The following is a 14,970-nucleotide window of genomic DNA, read 5'->3' on the forward strand; positions in this document are numbered from 1 at the left end:
CTGTATCTGAAACTGCCATATATATATATATATATATATATATATATATATATATATATATATATATATATATATATATATATATATATATATATATATATATATATATATATATATATATATATATCAATTATTTATAATATCAATGTAAAATGAATTATTAACATGGTTTAAAATTATCCTGCCATTTAGGGTAATTTTAAGCCAAGTCAGAAATGAGATTATTTTAAGAAAAGTAGCGCAACCATAATGGTGAAAAATATTTCTAAATGCTTAAAACTCCCCCTTTGTCATCAAAACATCACACGTTTTCTATCATTCATAACATTGCATAGAATACTACACTGTTGGTAAAGCAATTTCAACAGCTTTAAAAGCAGCTTCCAAACAAAATATTCTAATTATTAAATGATGCAACGAGCTCTGTACAATATTTCCATCTGTTTTGTGTAAAACAAATGGTAAAAACGTATTTGACAAACTTGTCAGGAGAGAGCAGCACTAAATCTTCTAGCTTTATTAAGAGTCAAGTATATACTAAAATTTTTGAAGTGGTGCTAAGTTAACCATCATGACTCAAAACTTATCCTAAATAAATGTGCTTCAAGTGTTACTGCTAGAAATAAAAAAATATCCATGTTATATACTCCTGTTTTTTTTTATTTGTTCGATTTATTTATTATACATCAGACTATGTTATAATTCATAGTGGTAAATCTGGAAATCATTTTTATCATTTTTTTTTCTAAATGATCTCGAAATAGATTCGCTGCTCCCAATCACATCTTTGGAAATGAGAGTTCTAATGAACATGTACCTGAAATGTAAAAAAAAATATATATAATATACACATTGAAGGAAAAGTACATAATATGTACAGAAGGAAAAGTACAGAAATATGTACACCAAAAATGTATACAAATCAACTCATATTTGCTTACTTACAACTATTTAATGCAAAACAATCAATTTACATATTTTTATTTGCAACTATTTATTAGACCAGTGCACTTTGTTTTGCTCTTACGTTTGCAAATATATTTGTTGCAAAAAAATATTTATAAAATAAATAATCAAATTTCTGAATAGGATTCAATTTATTTTGTAATACTAAGTAATGAAAACTTTTGCATCGGAGGCCTTTTGTTATGCAAATTTATAATGCTATTAAAGCGAAAATTGTTTTCTGACACTTCAAAATACTCCATTGGCGATGAAAATGGCGTTCTTTACTTTTTAGATATCTGAATTAAAATGCATTCAAGTGAACAAATAAACAAATTGAATTTTTGAAACTTTTCTCATCGGTCATTAGATTCATTCATTGAAATTAAGATGAGCTAGTAAATTCCAGGATATGTGATGAATTTTTCAATGGCATCATTTTGGTTTTGGAATCATTTTTGCGGGGAAAATGACTTCAAAATGAATTCATTAACTTCTGTTGTCAAAACTGTTTTGTCTTTCTAATGGGAACAAAGATAGTCGCACAGGCGTGTTTGTTTCTGAATGGGGTGCTTTCAAAGCGGTAAATAAATCATTTGCATTTACAAGTTCATTATACATCTTAATTGTTTTCAGCTATGAATCCATGTAGTACATTTTTTTTTAATTTAACGAGATGATTCAAATTTATTTCCAATTAAAATTGAAATGAATAAAGCTGCCATGGACACTGATCATTGCTAAAAGTAGTCACTAGTAAAGCAATAGTATAAAATATGTAACTAAATATTAAATTACAACGCATGTATAAATTAGAAGTATTACCCGAAATATTTTCTGCAGATATTTTAGGAACAATTGACCTATTAGTGAAAATTTGAATTGATATAGCTGACGATACTTTATCAGACTATATGTCTTTACAAATACATCAGTGTTTAAAGAGATTTGCTAACAGCATTAAAAAAAAATATGTATAAAGTAATTAGACATAGGTAGTAATTAATAATCTATTTTACAGTAATTCTTTTTGGTAGATTTTGCCTTTCTTTCTTGAACAAACACGTTTGATACATGTTGTTTTATAAATTGTCTCTGCGTAACTTCTATTTACTTTTATTAAACCTTTTTGTTAAACTTTTATTAAACCTGCATGTATTCACAACCAATTCCCTTTTATTTTTTAAAAAAATTCAGACTAGCTAAAAATCACAAGGTCTTGGCAAAAATGTATACAATTAGCCCTGTTAGCTTCAATTTAACATTGCATAAGTAAAATTATCTTTTAGGTCGGGACTACGAGTTTGGGTTTGAATTAAAATTTAAATTGACAGCTACGAATAGTTCGAAAGTTTTGCTACGTCAAGAAAGTTGATCTTTCAGTTAAAGTTAAAAGCATTTTGAGTACTTGAGTTTGCCTCTATGTGCTGTTTTTGCAGTGCAAAGTAAAGCAACTTTTTTAGGTAATTTAGATGATTTTTTGACAACTTGATAGTTAGTGATGTAAATGTGGCAATTAAAACGAGCTGATGTGTGCATGACATGACTTCCTTTTATTCCAATTTAATGTCATTTCCCCATTATTATTAATTTTAATGTGATTCAATTGTTTACTCTCTAAATATCATCAACAGTGGACAAATTAAAGCCAGATTTAAAAAAAAAATCCGCCAAATTTGTCGCCAAGTTGGCGACAAAACTTGGCGATCAAAAGTCTGGCGATATATCGCCAAATGTCCGACAAATTATAACACAACTTGAGTTTACATCGAAATTCACAATGATTTCTCCCCAAAAAAGGGCAAAAGGCTCCCTTAGGAACAACCGAACGCAACCAAAAAGGAAGGTGCACAACTAGACCCCACTAGGAGTCTGCATAACGAGTTTCAACTATCTAGGACATACCGTTTTTGAGTTATGCGAGATACATACGCACATACATACGGACGTCACGAGAAAATTCGTTGTAATTAACTCGGGGGTCGTCAAAACGGATATCTCGGGTGTCTGTACGTTCCTAGGCATATATCCACGTGTGATCATGTCGAAAAAAAACTCAACATTCATTAGGGGGTGAGAAAAATGGAAATTAGGATCGATTTTTGAGTGAAAATTTTTTCGCGAATACAATACTTCTTTTTTTGTAAAAGGAAGTAAAAACTGCTTTCTGTTCTGCTACAGACATTTTCCTGAGAAATTTTACACATGTTTCTCAGTTGCTGCAATCAGGAGCATTGCCTTTAACTTATTGTAGATTTTTTTTTAAAGAAGTTGTGTGTGTTGTGTCCGATACATCGCTTCTTGAGGGATTGTAATCGATTTTTCTGAGTACCGTAAACGCGGGCTACTTTGGCCCACATTTTGGAACTTTTTTCGTTCACTGTTGTATTTCGCATACGACACATTACTGCATTTCGTAGAAGATGCCGTAATGGCTGACCTATAGTACTCTTTGCGCGTCCGGAATAATTGGCTGTTTCTGCCATCTACCAACCAGAGTACTGCATTCTAACAGTCATGCCTCTTTCAAACTCTGACAGGTCAGTTATTGTTGAATTTTTTAGAACGTATGGTACACGCAGGTAACACTTATAACTGATGTTGAACTTTGATACCTAATTCTAATCCTTCATAACCACTAGGTTGCGACTAGAGTGCTCAGTGATATGCGCTTTCTGCTTCTTTGAAAGAAGCCATGCTGTTTCATAGATGAAAGCATAAAGGTGAGAAAAGAAAAAAAAAGGTTGGTCGTACAAAAAAGTATGCTCAACAAAGTTCACTACTAATGCAGCGATTTGTAAATCCAGAAAATAATGAAGTAAGGTTATTATCGCAATAGTTTTGTGCGTCAATGAAATACTGCCCTCAATATTAAGTTTCTGAAATTCTCTGGCTTGAGCTTCAAAGCATATTTATTTTCTAGCATGCTGAAAATAGGGGGCTCTGAAAAATACTGATACTTTTTAAAAATATGCATTTTTCCCCAAAAGTATTTTTTTTTTATAAAGGTAGACAAAATGTAAATAACTCTTATGTAGTTAGAAAAAGAATATCGTTTAAGCAGCTTCAGATAAATACGCAAATTTCAAAAGCGTCAGCATTAGCAAAAACACAAAAATCAGACCCAATAAAAAGATCTTCGGTAAAAACATAAGGGGATTGAATTAAAGAAAAGGGGTATAAAAGTTATATTTTGGAGAAGAAAAATATTAGAAAATCTAACTAATTAAGAATGCAGTAACAGTTTCATATAAAGCAAATTAGAACGATAGGAACACATGACTGAAAAAATAGTTTTTTTCGCTCATCCGTATTTTTAAAACGTTCATATCTTTTATCAAGTTAGTTCAATTTGTTACGGAAAGTATTATTAAATTATAAAAAACTTAGACAAATAAAGCCTATAATGGAATTTCTAAGTGCTAAAAGGAAAAAGAGTATAATAATTCAAATAATAGATACATACATACATTTGTGTAAAAACTGTTTTAAAAAATCTTTGCACTGATATCTGAAATATGAACAAAACCAAGTCGTAATGGACCGTAAAACAGTCAGAATGACGCCAGCATTTATAGCAAACGGAGCCAGAAAACCCTATAGCAATTACAGTAAGGAAATCTGGCCTACAGAGCTAGTCTGACCTGTTAATATTACATACTATATACGTAGGTATGTGTTTGTATGTGAGTGGCTTTTAGTTGGTGGTAACAGTTGTCTTACATGGCAGCGCTGAAAATTGTGACTATGAATTTATAAAGTTATTAGGTATCCTTCATAAGTTTAAATCATGTTATCTATACAGGGTATTTCAAAAAGAAAGATCCGATTTCAAAAAATCATAACTATTCACATTTAAATCCGTTTCATGAAATAAAGGTATCGTTAGAATGGGGAAAATCTCGAGTTTTACGGAGTTACTGACAGGTAGCGCTAACTCTTTCTTCGGCTGCCATTTCAGTATTTGTGAAAGTGGCGACTGCACGACAAAAATCGTAATGTGTTCTACTTTTCACGTAGTGCGAGTCCATAACAACTGTTCAGCATGCTTTTCGTCGAGAATAACCTGGTGTTGAACCTCTTGCCTCGAAGAGCTTTAAAAGATGGTATAAACAATTCAAAGACACAGGTTGTTTGTGTAAGCAGCGGAAGAAGTTGATGTAGACATGTTTGCAAAAGTTTGGGACGAAATTGACTACCATGTAGACATATGCCACGCACCCAAAGGTGGACATATTGAGTACCTTCAGTTTTGTATGTACAAAAACTTTATTATTATCCATGTAATATAAAAGTAATCTGAAGCTTCTATTTTCAATAGTTTTCATAATAATATACGCATTTAAAATCGGGCCAAACATCTTGAAACTTTATATACCTCTTGCAACTGAAACCTAGGCAATATCTATGAAATCAACATTTAATTTTACACTGATATAGCTATAATGTTTTTGAAAAGTACATTGCTGCTAGTTTTATATTTCTTTTTGGAGGAATAAAATCTCAATAATGAGACAATTTTAGACCTTTTACACAAAATTGAAACTGAATTTCAAAAGTGAACGTTTGAAACAAATAAATTAAAACGAAGTTTAAAGTTGTTTAACGTATAAATGATGAAACATTTCTAGTATGTTTCAATTTTTTAATATGTTTGGAACTATCTTATGCGAATCGAAATAAGCTATTAATATTCTCAACTTTTTTGAACGAAGTCTGAAAAACGTAAATTTTTGGATGCTGTTACTATTTATATTGAAACACTATCTCTGTTAGAAATTGTGTTTTGAAATTTTTACTTAATTGAAGTAACATAATGTTTAAATTCAATAAGAAACGTTTGTAATTTTCCCTTGAGGGCACTTAAAACATTTTCTCTTTTACGAGGTATATTTACAAACTTCAAAAAAATCTTTTTTTTTTATGAAGTTAACTGTTGTGAGTCTGAATATGTTAAGGTTAAAACTAAGTTTTTAATACATGTAGTACATCAGTTATTAAAGTTGCTACAAAGAAGGAAATTTTAACGTATTAGTCAAAAGTAACTTTTAAGTCCGATGAACATTTCCGTCACAGCTGAAAGTGGCACGTTGGGCGAAATGTTGTGATTTAATTAAAGTACACTCTTCTTTCTTACGAAAGAATTTTGATGAAATAACCAAAAAAAAAAAAGTAAAATTATTTCGAGCTAAAAATAATAATTTTTAATTTCAATGAAATATAATTAAAGTATTACGATACATTTTAATGCCAAATTCAACGCTCCTGGAAAACATAAGCCGCGGCAGTTACCAAACATTTAATTTATGCTTCTTTGTTACACATAACTAGCGCGAATAGTCAGAAATTGTAATGTGTTTTTATTAATAGAATAAATAAAATTTAATGCCAACTAGATAACTAGCTGCATCCATATGGTGATGCCCGTGGCAAGAACTTGAAAAAAATAGTACACAAGACAGGTCGAGAGTTTGGGGGGGGGGGGGGGTCATTTGACCCACCAAAAATATTATTGTAAGCCGTAGTGTAGCTCATAAAAAAAAAGCTCAAGCACCACGCCGTACATTTTCGGTGGTATATGTGACTATACCCGGTAGCAGGAAGAAACACATAGGGAAAGGGTATTTTAGGATAAAAAGATTTTGTACGGCACATAGTTTTTTTTAAAGATGATCAATTAAAAGTCATTTTTAACTTTTGCCGTACAAAAAAAAAGAAGGGGGGGGGGGGGTTAGGAAAGGCCAAAAAGTTTTGGTTTTCCAATTATTTCACGGGGGGGGGGGGGGACTTTTTCAGTGATTTTACCATATACGGCATTATAATATTTTTTTTCTTTTTATATATAATTTCTTTTCTTTTTCAGTGCCGTACTAATTTATTGGTGCGAGGGTGAAAATATGGGGTGCTAAACCATTCCCCCATAGGGTCATTTGATCCATCATAATATTTTAAGACTCTAAAACGTCTTTAAATAGCAATATAATATTATGTAATGCCTTACATTTTGGGTGGTACATGCGACAACACCGGAAGCGGGAAGTGACGCATCGGGAAAGATTATTTTAGGGTAAAAAGATTTTGTACGGCATATAGTTAATTTTAAAGATAATCAATTGAAATTCATTTTTGACCTTTGGCCATACAAAAACAACGGGTCAGGAAAGGCCCAAAATTTTTGGATTTCTAATTATTTTACGGATTTTTTCAGCGATTTTACCATGTACGGAATTAGCATATTTCCTTTCCTTTTCTTTTCATATATAATTTCATTTTTTTTTTCAATGCCGTACCAATTTATTGGTGCGGAGGTGAAAATATGGGGGTATCAATCCCTCCATTCAGGCCGACGGTTGCTGGTCATTTGATCCATCGTATTTTTTTAAGATTCTAAAATATGATTCGATATAATGCCGTACATTTTTCATGGAACATTTCACCAAAAAAAAAAAAAAAAAAAAGCTGATGTGTGCACCACATGACTTCCTTTTACACCAATTTAATGTTATTCCTCAATTATTGGCAATTTAAAAAATAAAAAATAAATAAAAATCGCCAAATCTGTCGCCAAATTGGAGACAAAACTTGGCGACTAAAAGATTGGCGATATATCGCCAAGTGTCCGCCAAATTATAATACCACTTGAGTTTGCATGGAAATTAACAATGATTTCCACCAAAAAGGGGCAAAAGACCCCTTTAGAAACACCCGAATGCAACCAAAAGGGGATCTGCGCACCTAGATATACATACGCACACACGCGCATACATACGTACTTACAGACGTCACGAAAAAACTCGTGGTAATTAACTCGGTAAGCGTCAAAATGGATATTTCGGGCGTCTATACGTTCTTGGGTATGTATGCACGTGTGGTCGGGTCGAAAAGACAACTCGTCATTCATTCGGGGTGAGCAAAACGGAAATTAAGGTTGGTTTTTGAGTGAAAATTTTTTCGCGAATATAAAACTTCCTTTTTTTGTAAAAGGAAGTAAAAAGTACTCTCGAGGACGGGGAAATAAGCTCAAATATTTTTGTACGGCACATATATACAGTCGGACCTCCATATATCGAAGTAGTAAATTGCCGGAAAAAAATTCCATTTATAGAAATTTCGATATATGGAAACGATCTTATTTTATCATAAAAGTATCCTAAAACATTAAAATAAAAGCTAATTTTCGTGTATGAAACCCAATTTATAACGTGCATACATACCTAAGAACGAATAGACGCCCGAAATATCCATTTTGACGATTACCGAGTTAATTACGAGTTTTTTCGTGACGTCTGTAAGTACGTATGTATGCGCGTATGTGCGTATGTATATCTAGGTGCGTAGACCCCCTTTTGATTGCATTCTGGTGTTTCTAAAGGGGTTTTTTGCCCCTTTTTGGTGGAAATCATTGTTAATTTCGATGCAAATAGAAATTACATTTTTACGTCAAACATACATCTTCATATTCTTCGGCAATTTAACTTGATCGCAACATTAGGGGATTTTCGTTTTAACAATGTGGTCGAGAGAAAAGTAAAAAATCAATCTACTTAATTGAATGGTTTTTACTGATGCTAAGAAGACTAGAAATGATAATCAACAAACAAAAGGGATAATTTGAAACTGATTTTACAGGTTTACTGGTTACAGCTAAGATTTGAAATAAACTTGAGAGAATTTAAGAACTTCAGAAAGGAACAACGACTTAATTATACACCCTTCAACCCCACATTTCTTATGAGTTCCGTAGCAACCTTTAGTGAATGTAATTTTTTCCTCTAATCTTCATTTTTCATGAGACAAACAGTCTAAAGTGGAGAAAAAAAATGTACGAATTTCTCAAAAAAAAAAAAAAAAATCGACACATAGAAATTTTTTTGATATATAGAAACATTTTTTCTATATAATGAACATAGAATAATTTGCTGGGATTTCGGTATATAGAAAATTTTGATATGTGGAAGTTCAATATATGAAGGTTCGACTGTATTTTTAGCGAGGATAAAAAAATTCAATTAAAATTTAATGCCGCCTGAAAAAATTAGTACCTACTCGATAAAAACATTATTTTCGACCTTTTTTTATTAATCATATAAATCAGTCGCTTAATCGATTACCACAGATTTGTTTATACAGTGCGGTGTTTGCAAAATTCAATTCAAATGCTTGCATTTTTAATTTTTTTTGTCATGTCGTATATATGAGTATTTACAGGGCCAAGATTGCGAACAATGCCTTATATCAGTATTTTTATTCAAAATTTGTTGAAGGATCTGAAACTGTTTTTGAATTAAATTGTCCTTTTCTTATATTAACAAAAGTGAAATTAGTTAGTCATGGACCATAATTTTTAGACGGCATTATTTTTTAAATTTATTTTGAATATTTAAGAATATTTCTCATCTAATGCTGTACATTTTCAAATGACCTGCATCCCTCGTTCTGAAAGGAGGGGTTGGCAAACCCAAATATTCTCCCCGTACAAATGAATTGGTACGGCATTGAAAAAAAATTAGATTATATACAGGTGGCTCCTAAAAGTGTTCGTACATTTTAATTTTTTTAGTGAAAAAAAAAAAAAAAAAAACAACGCAAAACTGAATTCGAATATGAAGTCCAATATTTTTTACATCATTCCTATGTCATTCCAAAAAAAAAAAAAAAACCCTACAGTTTTTTCAAAATATTGACGGATCTTCTTTTTGAAATGGGTCAAAGAAACGAAGAGACAGAGAAATAATACGCCATAAAAGTCATCGTACACTCAAATATTTTCGAATAAATTCATGATTAAAATTATCATATGTCGTTTTTTTTATTATTGGTGCACTGTGTTGATCCTTAAAAGTCATTTGGCTTTAATTTTTTGTTTATGTGTTCCGTAATAATGTGCTTATTACCTTAAAATAACTGGTATTTGTAAAAAAAAACCACAAACGCCATTCGAAATTTGAATTTTTTCCTCACAGTACCGGTAAATTGGTTTGAAATGTCTCTAAATTAGTTAATTTATTCCATTCTATAGTAAAGGGCTTGATGAAATGCTTTAAAGAGAAGAATCGGACCGAAAACAAGGTAAGAAAAAGTCAACGAAGTTGACCAAGCGTGATCGGCGATTTACAGTTAAAAAATTTATGAAAAATACACATTTGAGGGCTGTAAAAGTTTCTGCAGAGTTAAATAAAAAATTTTATATTTAATATTCACCCAAAATTGTTCGCCAAGTTCTCTGATTAGCTGAATTAAATGGGACCTCTTCCCGCACAAATTTCCTTGTCCGTGCGAAAAACAGAAAGCTTACGCTTTTCGTCACAAAATCAATGATAAATAAACTCAAAACGTTTTGGAATTACGTCTTACTTACAGATAAAAATGAGTCCAACATTTTTGGTTAAATTGTTGCATAATTGTAAATAGAAGAAAAAACGAGGAACTTAATCTTAAGAACTTATGGACCAGATAATCAGGACGGTGAAGGTGTTCTTGCTTGAATGTGCATATCAGCATCAGGACTTGTTGGTTTGGCGTTTTTTGATGAAATAATGAATCATGTTGTTCGTTAAATATTTTAAAAACAAATTTCAAACTCGCAGCCAAAAATTTGGTTATCAGGAACAACTTTGTTTTTTATCACGATAACGATATGCACACGGTAACAAGCACACTGTTTTCAACGTTTGCGTCTAGTGCCTCAAAAATTGTCCTAAAATTTAGAAAATACCCTTCAATCTCCAGATTTGAACTCAATGTTCTTTATTTAGAGGTATCTGGAGGTTAGATTACGAAAATACGACTTTGAAACGAAAATAGAGCTAGGAACCGTAAGACTCGAAGTATGGTTGAACACTTACTCAGAAATTACGCAAAAAAAAAAAAAAAAGAAAAAAGAATGAAATCTTTTCCCAGACGTTTATAAAAGGTGTTGTTGATACTGCATGATATTCTACTAAATAATAACTTAAAAGTTAGATTATTCAATAATATAGAGACATTTTTAAAGTGTACAAAGACTTTTGTGAGATAAAATTTGCGGCAATTTTTGAATTTTGTTTTTTAAAAAATTAAGTTTTAATATTTTTAAAAACATTTTATGTAATTTTGTTGAAAATTGATCATAGATTTTATAATTAAATACCTATTCCGAAATATTAATTCTAATTAATGGATAGGGTCCTATATCATTGAAAGTCGTAGGTGTACGAACACCTTTGGGAGCCACTGTATAAGAAAATAAAATATGCTAATGCCGCACATGGTAAAATCAATGAAAAAGTCCGTAAAATAATTGAAAAACCTAAAAATCTGGGCCTATCCAGTCTCATTTTGTTTTGTACGGAAATAAGTTAAAAATGACTTTGAATTGATTACCTTTAAAATTAACTACAGTCGAGCCTCCATATATCGAACTTTCACATATCAAAATTTTCTATGTATCGAAATCCCAGCAAATTTCAATGTTCATTGCATAGAAAAATTGTTTCTATATATCGAAAAAATCTCTATATATCGAAAAAAATTTCGAGACATTCTTAGATTTTTTTTTTTCACTTTAGAATGTTTGTCTTATGAAAAAATGAAGGTTAGGGGAGAAAATTATGTTTACTAAAGGTTGCTAAGAAACTCATAAGAAATCTGAGTTTGAGGGGTGTGTAGATATTGTTGTTCCGTTCTGGAGTTCTTAAATTCCCTCAAGTTTATTTCAAATCTTAGTTGTGACCAGTAACTCTGTAAATCAGTTTCAAGTTATCTTTTTTGTCTGTTGATTATCATTCCTAGTCTTTAGCTTCAGTAAAAATCATTCAAGTTAAGTAGATTGATTTTTTACTTTTCTCTCGATTACATTGTCAAAACGAAACTCCCCTATGTTGCGAATCAAGTTGAACTACCGAAGAATGAAGATGTATGACGGCATAAAAATGTAATTTCTGTTAATTTTTCAGTTATTAACTTTCGTTTAATCCGATGCTCGTATAAATTAGAAATTGGGTTTCGCGCACGAAAATTAGCTTTCATTTTAATGTTTTAGGAGATTTTTATGATAAAATAAGATCGTTTTTATGTATCGAAATTTCTATATATCGAATTTTTTTCCGGCAATTTGCAACTTCGATATATGGAGGTCCGACTGTATATGCCGTACAAAATCTTTTCATCCTAAAAAACCCTCTCCCGATGCGTAACTTCCTGCTACCGGTGTAGTCGCATGTACCACCCAAAATGTACGGCGTGGTGCTTGAACTCTTTTTTTACGAGCTATACTACGGTTTACAATAAGATTCCCGGTGGGTCAAATGACCCCCCCCCCTTTTTCGACCGTGCTTGCGTACTAGAAGTCTTTTGATTAAGTAGAAGTCTTTTTCTTCCGCTCGAAAAAAAAGGATAGTTTTCTTAAACTTAAACGCTCACAAATGAAATTCAATCTAAACTTCAAGTGCATTCTGTGTAGTCATAAAAAGTCCTTATAAAAATTTTCGAAAAAACACAAAACTCCCCCACGCTGAAAAAAAGTATTTTAATCAAGTTACACATTACTATTGAAACAAAACGACCCTCCCCCCATACAAAAACATATCATACCCCGGCAAGGAAAGTGACACGATTCAAAATTTTTTGAAAAACGTACTAACTATTGATTAATAATCGAAATTTAATGCTTTCTTGCCATAAAACTCGCACAAAGTTAGCGTAAAAACGATATAATGATTAATGACATGTCATTAAAACTTCATAATTTAGAAGAAAAATTCGTTAGTCGGTACTTAAATGAAGATGTGATTCTTGGCGAAGATGTTTTCAATAGCATTCATTTTTACGCTTCTAGCATATGTATGAATTTTCATACAAATATCAATGTTGATGTCCTAAAAATAAATCCTATTTGTTAATTTTGAAAGAGAAAAACTTCTTACTAACAACGGATACTAACACTCGCTCTCTTTCTTAGTTCGATTCAGTAACGTAATTTGTGGAACAATTCTGGAACCTATAATTTCTTCTAAGTGTCTTTTGATTCAAAATATTATAAATGACAATATATGCTCTCTTTTTTGTTCCCCAAACACACACAGATACGAACTTAAATGTTCTCACGAGTTAACAAAGAAGCTACGTTTCGAATGCTGGAGGCTGTGGGTTCGATTCCCACTGAAGCTTTGGGTGCTACTTTGGGTTTTAAATCTTTCTTGTGCTGTATTTTATGTTTTTACTAGATGCACTCGCACGGCGATGCATGTGCCAAGAATTTGAAGTAACAAAAACCCCGCCCTCTCCCCTTTCCTTCGAATAAAAATAACATAATTAAAGAACACATTATATCTGGAACAAATGGAAAATCCAGTCCCCGGTAGGAAAAAAATGAATTCAAACGTGCAACGCAGTGTATATCTAATGATCATTCCTCTCCATCAAGAAAAAAAAATGTTTTAAATTAAATACCACATTTCAAATACAAAAGGAAAATCCTGCTCCCCTGTAGAAAAATGACGCAATATATTAAAACCAAAAGCGATAAAAGCATTTATTCTGATATAAGGATCGCGTACGCCAGAATAGCTTGCAGATGGTAGAATGTTTTTCTACTTACTTGACACTAATCGTTACATATTTTGGACAATTCACACAATATATTCTGATGCATAAGCTGTATTATTGTAAAGTTTCATTAAAATCCATTCAGTAGTTTTTGCTTGAAAGAGCAACAAGCATCGACAATACATACAAACTTTCGCGTTCACAATAGTAGTAAGATGAAGTCCAACCTCTGTCGTGCCAATGGAACCCGCTATCTGCATTGTGATTGTTAACTACTACACGACAACAAAAGTAACAAGAGTTAACAAATCATCAAAAGTTAAAGTAAATTTAGTGTACACACAGTCAAACCAGCTTTATTTCAGATGAACACTTTGAATTGCTTACACATGTTTCAGAACAAGTTTTTTGAAGCAGATAAAATTTCGCATAAGTAACAATATTACTATTTTTATTAATATTATATCAATATTTTTATAATTTTATTCACGTAGTTATATTTTTACACTTTTGGGATGGAGCGGGTTCCTAGTTACTTGGGGGCAGGGGGAAAAATACGTGTAAGCAATTTTGTTGTAAATTTCAACCAAATGAAGCCGGATTTATTTATGCCTATAATCGGCGCAGAAGAGAACCATCTTGAACTCGAACTTAATACACACATATGCTTTAGGTTCACGTGACAAAGTTGCAAGGAGAATTTGCTGCAAGGAGCCCGTGGGTGTAATTTTACTTTTTGAGCACATTTTATTTAGAGCATTCAAAGTTTATGATCTTATTTTAAAGTACTTGAGCTGAAGGAATAAGTTGAGTTTAAGAAGTCTTGCCTTGGTAAAAAAAAAGGGGGTTTAGCGGTAAAAACCAAAATGCTACATAATAATGATAAGGATCATTCTCCAGAAAACGTAACTTTTGCACGCAAAAATTTTTCAATTTCGAAACCTTTTGTTTTCTTTTTTTTTCTCATTCTTACATAAATTCTACTAGAAGTAACCATAAACAATAGCCCAGTTAAGTTCTAATTATTTTACCCAGAAGAAAAAATAAATAAATAAAAAATGCTTTGTTCATTGAAATAAAAAAAAGAAAATTCTTAATATTTAAAAATAGAGGACAAATTAATATCAAAGTAGTAATTTTGTTAATTGGGGGTGCAAACAATCAGCTATTTTAATGATTAGTGTTAAAATAATATGAAGCTCTCCTAATTAAAGAACGGGTTAATTAATAGTTTCAAATATATGTTAAAAATAGTATTTAGTAAATTTGAGGATATACTGGAAATTTATAATTTTGGTAGAATGCCTATTATTAATGTATTTCCCCTCCATCAGTCATTTTCACCTCAGAAATAATGACATTGATTAGGTCTGTCACGGAGGTGAGGATCTTTCCATTAATATAGGTTTAATAGATGCAATTTTAATGGAAAATGGTTTTTTCTTCGTTGCTACAATCTGCACATGTTAAGCATTTGAAAACATGTTCACTTCTTTTTTT

The 14,970-nt window shown here is 31.5% G+C and overlaps 1 protein-coding gene across 1 annotated transcript in view; it reads right to left on the bottom strand.

Annotated features, from left to right (window-relative positions):
* Nucleotides 1-652: 652 nt before the first annotated feature.
* Nucleotides 653-14,970, bottom strand: part of LOC129231305 (uncharacterized) — a 128,612-nt gene continuing 114,294 nt past the window's right edge. Inside the window, exon 3 of the mRNA XM_054865593.1 lies at nt 653-817. The gene's annotated coding sequence lies outside the window, so the exon portion shown is untranslated. The remainder of the gene's footprint in view (nt 818-14,970) is intronic.

The sequence above is a fragment of the Uloborus diversus genome, chromosome 10 (genome assembly GCF_026930045.1).
Source record: "Uloborus diversus isolate 005 chromosome 10, Udiv.v.3.1, whole genome shotgun sequence".
NCBI lineage: Eukaryota > Metazoa > Arthropoda > Arachnida > Araneae > Uloboridae > Uloborus > Uloborus diversus.